Source organism: Cebus imitator, unplaced genomic scaffold (genome assembly GCF_001604975.1).
Source record: "Cebus imitator isolate Cc_AM_T3 unplaced genomic scaffold, Cebus_imitator-1.0 Scaffold385, whole genome shotgun sequence".
In the NCBI taxonomy this organism is placed as follows: domain Eukaryota; kingdom Metazoa; phylum Chordata; class Mammalia; order Primates; family Cebidae; genus Cebus; species Cebus imitator.
The window spans coordinates 2,934,927-2,942,306 of NW_016107700.1; the positions used below are offsets into that span (position 1 = coordinate 2,934,927).

Here is a 7,380-nt window from a genome sequence, read left to right on the forward strand (position 1 = left end):
AAAAAAAAAAAAAAAAAAAAAAAAGAATAAATGAATAAGTGAGAGAGTACACCTGAACCTTGTACATCAATAAAATGACCAAAAACTTGATCCCTTATAAAGTGAGACAGAACTTGATCAAAAGTTTTTATTCTTTTTAAACTTTATTGATGATTTTCAAAAGTGTACTTTTAATTTACGTATTGTAACATTTTTTTGGAGTACAGATTTATGATTTTGACAAATGCATAGACTTGTGTAACCACTACCACAATTAAGATATTCAACAGTTCCATCAGCCTAAAAGTCTCTCTAATGCAGCTTCTCTTTGTTATGTTAGTCCAATCTTCCCTTCTCCCTAGCTCTTGGAAACCCTGATACATTCTCTGTTGCTACCGTTTTGCCTTTGCAGAATATGGTATAAATGGGATCACACAGTATGTAGTCTTTTGAGTCTAACTTCTTTCAAGTAGCATAATGCATTTGAGATTCACCCAAGTTGTTGCATGTATCAATGTTTCTTTCCTTTTTACTTCTCAATAATATTTCATTGTATGGCTGTGCCAGAGCTGGTTTATCTACTTGTCTTAGCCCATTTGGGCTATATAACAAAATACTATAAACTGGATGGTTTATAAACAGCAGCAATTTATTTCTCTCAGTTCCAGGGGCTGGCAAGTCCAAGATAAAGGCATCAGCAGATTTGGTAGATTTGGTGTCTGATGAGGGTTCACTTATTGGCTCATAGACAGCACCTTCTAGCTGTGTTCTGACATGGTAGATGGGGATCTTCTGGGGCTTCTTTTGTGAGGGTACTGTGTTAGTCCATTCTTTTGAGACCAAGTCTTATTCTGCCACCTAGGTGGAGTGCAGCAGTATGATCTCAGCTTACTACAACTTCTGCCTCCCGGGTTCCAGCGATTGTCCTACCTCAGCCTCCTGAGTAGCTGGGATTACAGGTGTGTGTCACCATGCCCAGCTAATTTTTGTATTTTTGGTAGAGATGGGGTCTCACCATGTTGGCCAGGCTGGTCTTGAACTCCTGGCCTCAAGTGATCCACCTGTCTCCCAAAGTGCTGGGATTACAGGCGTGAGCCACCGCACTCAACCTTAGTTCATTGTCACATTGCTATAAAGAAATACTTGAGATTGGGTAATCTATAAATAAAAGAGGTTTTATTGGCTCACAGTTTTGCAGGCTGTACAGGAAGCATGGTGCTGGCATTTGCTGGACTTCTGGTGAGGCCTCAGGAAGCTTTTACTCATGGTGGAAGATAAAGCAGAAGGTACATCACATGGCAAAAGTGTTGCAGGTGATGCCACATACTTTTAAACAACCAGATCTCACATAAACTCAGAGTGAGAGCTCACTTATCACCAAGGGGATGTGCCACACCATTGATGAGGGATCCACCTCCGTGATCCAAACACCTTCCACCAGGCCCCACCTCCAACACTGGAGACTGTATTTCAATATGAGATTTGGAAGGGACACATATTCAAACCATATCAGGCACTTACCCCATTCATGAGGGGTTTGCTTGCATCATTTAATCCCATCCCAAAGCCCCCACTTCTAAATACCCTTACATTGGGGATTAGGTTTCAACATATAAATGTGGGAGGACAGAAACATTCAGATCATAGCACTGCTCACCAGTTGAGAGACATTTTGTTGTTTCTGATTTTGGTGTTATGAGTACAGCTACTATAAACATATGAATTCAGTTTTGTGTGTTATAGTGGTTGTTACATCAATTGAGTATTTAGTGGGATTGCTGGGTCATGTGGTAAGCATATGTCCAACTTTATAAGAAACTGCCAAACTGTTTTTGTAAAGTGGTTGTATCATTTTGCATTCCCATCAGCAATGTATGAGTGCATCAGTAGCTCTGCACTTGGTTTTGTCAGTGTTTTCCCCATTATAATGGGTATTGGCATGTCGTTGTGGGTTCAATGTGCCTTTCCCTAATGAGTAATCATGCTGAGAATCCCGTGCTTATTTGCCATCCGTATATCTTCTTTTGTGAAGTGTCTGTTCAAATATTCTGCCCATTTTTTTTTTTCTTTTTGAGATGGAATCTCACTCTGTTGCCCAGGTTGGACTACCGTGGCACGATCTTGGCTCACTGCAACCTCTGCCTCCTGGGTTCAAGTGATTCTCTTGCCTCAGCCTCCTGAGTAGCTGGGACTACAGGCGCATGCCACTATGCCCGGCTAATGTTTTGTATTTTTAGTAGAGACAGGGTTTCACTGTGTTAGCCAGGATGGTGTTGCTCTCCTGACCTTATGATCTGCCTGTCTCAGTCTCCCAAAGGGCTGGGATTACAGGTGTGAGCCACTGCACCTGGCCATATTTTGTCCATTTTTAATGTGGGTTGCTTATTTTCTTACTGTCAAGTTTGAGAGTAGTTCCTATAGTCTGTATATCCTTTGTCAGATATATGACAGTCCGTGGCTTTTCTTTTTCATGCTTGTAATTTTTATTTTGCTCTTTTTAGAGCAAAAGTTTCTAGTTTTAATGAAACCCAACTTATCAGTTGTTTCTTTTTATGAATTAAGTTCTCAGTGTCATTCTCCAAAAACTCTGCCTAACCGTAGGTCATGAAGATTTTACCTATATTTTATTTTAAAAGTTTAAAGGTTTTTATATTTTACACTTAGGTCTATGATTGTTTTTGAATTAATTTTTTGTATGAAATGAACATATAGGTCAAAGATTTTTTTCCTGCATGTGGATGTCTAATCGTTTCAGCATGATTTGTTGAAAATTCTGTCCTTTCTCCACCGACTTGTTTTTTCATGTTTGTCAAAATTCAATTGATTTTATTTGTGGATCTATTCCTGAACTCTGTATTATATTCTACATAGATCTATAGTCAGATAGATACATAGAATGTGTCTCTTCTTTTGCCAGTACCATATTGACTTGATGACTGTAACTTTATAAGAAGTTTTGGAATCAGATAATGTGAATCCTTTAGCTTTGTTCTCCTTTCTCAAAGCTGTTTGGCTCTTCTGCATTCTTTGGATTTTTATGTGAATGTTGGAATCAGCTTGTCAATTTATACAAAAAAGCCAGTTAGGATTTTGATTGTGATTGAGTTGACTCTATAGATCAATTTGGAGAGAATTTATATTTTAAGAATTCTGAGCCTTCCAATTCATGAACATGGTAGATCTCCCCATTTATTTACGCCTTCTTTGATTCCTTTCATTGCTATTTTGTAGTTTTCAGCATACAGGTCCTGTACTTATTTTGTTAGAGTGTAACTAAGAATTTCACTTTTACAAATTGCATCTCTCCATGTTTAACACTTTGTCTCTCTTGATCCATCACTTATTTATATTTGCTAGTGAGTCTTCACTTACTATAGATTGCTTATTATAAAGGAAATTTTTAAATCTTGCAAAAGACAAAGGATTTCACAAAGTTGCTAGGAGTGTTGTTGGACAATTACTCAAATCTACGACGTCAGAGACAAAGGAAGATCCAGATGAGTTGGGTAAATTAACAAAATGAGTATTGACAAGGAAGATAAAATATGACTTTAAAGAGGGAATGATTTAAATATCAAAGGATTGTGAGAAGCCTTTGGGAAAACTAATGAGCCTGGAATATTTGTATAAAAATTATCTTTGTGTAAATCAAAGATAAAATATAAGGAAGCTAAGTTATATTCCTGTATATATATATTGGGAGAATATCAACACTTGAATTTTCCTTTCTTTAAGAGTTAGAAAATGTTGGCAGTAAAAATAAAAACTTTCTTACATAAAATATGAAAACTTAAAATAATTTTTGGTTTTATTTTAAAGTCTCAATCAACCCTTACCTTCTAGTAATTATTAGATAAATCAGGTCACTGTTTTAAGTAGATTCATTTCAATTAGCCTTATAGTTTTTACTCCTCCAGCCAGCAGACAAACCCTGGGTTTATCAGCTGATCCAAATGGACACTGAAAAATATGCCAGCCCTCCAGCTTCAGGAATAGCCAGATGCAGAATCCCAGATTTGGTCAGCTGAGAATTCCTGTGTGATGGAAGAACTCCAAGATTACCCCCAATTATCCCCACCTCTGATACTCCAGCCGTGTGTAATCCCCTCCACTTGAGTGTGGCAGGACTTGGGACTCATTTATAATGAACGGGATAGAAAAGGTGACCAACGTGACAGGATGCCACTTCAGTGATTACATTAGATAAGACTGTGGTGTTCTCTTGTTAGTGGACTCTCTCTCTCTCTGTCTTGCAGACTTCAATGAAGCAGGCGAGTATGTTGGGGAGGCCAGCAGTTCAACGGGCTGCAAGGACTGAATTCATTCAACGATGTAATCTTGGAAGTAGGTCCTTCTCTAGTCAAGGCTTGAGATAAGATTGTGTGGATGACAATTTGATTGTAGCTTTCAGAGGGGATCCTTGAGCAGAGAACCCAGCAATGTTATTCCTGGACTCCCAGCTCATAAAAACTATGAGGTGATAAATACATGTTGTTTTAAGCTGCTAAGTTTGTGATAATTTGTTACATAGCAATAGATAGAGAAAACATCTGGATGCATTTAGCCACGCTTACATAAACCCACCGTACATGTGATTCATTTAGTTCTGGTATAAACTTTTCACTACAGACCCTGTATTAGTCTGTTCTCACACTTCTATAAAAAACTACTTGATACTGGGTAATTTATGAAGAAAAGAGGTTTAATTGACTCACAGTTCCACAGGCTCTGCAGGACGCATGCCTGGGAAGGCCTCAGGAAGCTTACAATCATAGCAAAAGGCTGAAGAGGAAGCAAGCACCTTCTTCACCTGGCAGAGCAGGAGAGCTAGAGTGAAGGGGGAAGTGCAAGACACATTTAAACAACCCATGATCCAATCACCTCCCGCCAGGTCCCTCCCCAACACTGGGAATTACAATTCAACATGAGATTTGTGTGGGGACACAGAGGCCAACCATAACCAAATCCTATCAGACCCACACTTCTTTCCCTCTCTCCTTCCCTTCCTTCCTCTGTCCTTTCCTTCTTTCTTTCCTTCTGTTAGGAAAGATTATGAAAGACTTTCAAATAGGCAAAAAAATGTTACTGGTTTTTTTGTCCAGTACACTCTTCTAGGTTATTGCCTTTTATTGTCTTTGAGCTATTTTACAACTCTGTAAGTTGAAGAAAACTCAGAATAATGCAAATTATTCTTGCCCATGGGAGTACAAATGATTGTGTCCAATGGAATGCAGTTGATATTTACCCTGTGGATAGACCAGTTTTATTTCTGTATGCAAGTTGATTTCAGCATTCTTTACGGCCTTTACTGTGGGATTCTCTGAATACTCCTTTCAGTGGGTTGTAACATCTGACTGGTTCTATCATAAACTAATGAGTTAAATAAAACTTTTGATACATATTCATTTTATATGAGTAAAGAGTTATGATTTTTACCTTAGAAAAATATCTTTTGGCTAGGTGTGGTGGTTCACACCTGTAATCCCAGTACTTTGGGAGGCTGAGATGGGCAGAATATGAGTTCAAGAGCTTGAGACCATCTTGGCCAACATGGTGAAACCTCGTCTCTACTAAAAATATAAAAATTAGCTGGACATGGTGGCATGCACCTGTAGTCCTAGCTATTCAGGAGGCTGAGGCAGGAGAATCACTTGAATCCAGGAGGTGGAGGTTGCAGTGAGCTGAGATAACGCCACTGCACTCCAGCCTGGCGACAGAGGAGTGATACTGTATCTAAAAAAAAAAAAGCCAAAAAAAAAAAATCTTTTAACATTTTCTTCCTCCTCCCCTTCCTTCTTTCCTTCCTGTTAACATTGAATAATTACTATGTGCAAAATTTGGTTCTATTATCTTTCCAAGATTTATTTCCCTTGAATTTCACAAAAACTTAGAGTAGGCATTTTATTACCCTATTTTATTTACAAATGAGAAAATTGTGACTCAGGGAGGTTAAGAAACATGACTGCTTGTAGGAGAGTGCTGACTTATCCAGGACTGCTGACTCTGAGCCACCAGACCACCTGGCCTGGGACTGAGGGGTTTCCCAGGACACAGGACTTTTAGTACTAAAACTAGTCCTGGGCAAGCCAGGATGAGTCTATCACGCTGCATAGCTCCAGAAAGCCCAGGAAATGGACTCACCATGTTTAGCTTCGGATGTCCTGTCTTATCTCCCAAGTCCTGCCCAGTACATGCTGGTGTTTCGCTTCAGGGCTGTTTTGTGTTTGCAAATGCCCTGATGACTTTCACTCTTCCCTATGCTTTGCAAAATACTGGCTGCTTTATGTAGTCCTCCAGGGAGGGCTGCTCCAGGGAGGGCTGTTCCAGCTCTTGCCCAAAATGCCCTGTGTCTACAGGCCTTTCCCTGCTCAGCCAGCAAAAGCCAAGGTAGAATTTTGTTGCTTCCTTCCTTGTGAAGATTCACTTCCTGTCCAGAGTCTCATCTGAAAACAAAAGCCCCTACTCAGCACAGTTTCCTGTGTAACAACATTAAACATCCCCTCAGCAACCATTTTACAGGAATATTATAAGATAACTGTGCTTTCTATGCCCTGGATAGAAAGCACATTTCTCTGCAATGTATAAGACCACATTGCAAAGTTTTGTGAAGTCTCCCTAAGTGTTGGAGAATACACAGATTTCCTAAACATCCCAGATAACCTCTGGATGGGCTGAGAGAAATGGGCCCCAGCGGTTTCTCTTATCTTTGAGGAAGAGGAATGTTGGATATTTCTATGTATTGCAGAATCCTATGGAGTTCACTTGGCTGGAAAACTGGGTTTCCCTCATCTTATACACTGTAACTGCTCTGATCCAGAAAGTGGCTGGAAATTTGTGGTTAAAGAACTCCAAAGGTTAACAGGATTAGACTCCCACAGATCAAGTTCAAAGAAATGCTTCAGAAGTAAGCAAACAAACAAAATTAATCACCCTCTAACAACAGTCTTCTGGAATCAAGGGTGATGACTTCAAAAGCAATTAACTTTTTTTTTTTTTGAGACAGAATCTCACTCTGTCACCCAGGCTGGAGTGCAGTGGTGCGACTGCACCCTCTGCCTCTGAAGTTCAAGCGATTCTCCTGCCTCAGCCTCCTGAGTAGCTGGGATTACAGGCAGCGGTCATCACACCCAGCTAATTTTTGTTTTATCTTTAGTAGAGACAGAATTTCGCCATGTTGGTCAGGCTGATAATTCTTAAAGGTCTCTGTTGCATTAGCCGTGAATTCAAAACTTAAAAAAAAAAAAAAAAAAAAAAAAAAAACAGAAACTTTTAGTGTTAGAAAATGGTATTTGGGGATAAATTTTGCTTAGCAATTCACTATTTTCCAATTACAAGAACGTGCTTAGAAATCAACATTAAGATAACTTTTTTTTTCTGATTATAAAAATAATATATACTGCT

General features: G+C 39.2%; 1 long non-coding RNA gene across 1 annotated transcript; it reads right to left on the reverse strand.

Moving 5' to 3' along the window:
- Positions 1-3,773: 3,773 nt before the first annotated feature.
- On the reverse strand, positions 3,774-7,017 carry LOC119468137. The gene is made up of 2 exons (XR_005196777.1): positions 6,121-7,017; positions 3,774-4,398 (listed from the first exon to the last, which is right to left on the reverse strand). It is a non-coding gene; the product is annotated as an uncharacterized LOC119468137 (long non-coding RNA).
- Between the last annotated feature and the right edge of the window lie 363 nt (positions 7,018-7,380).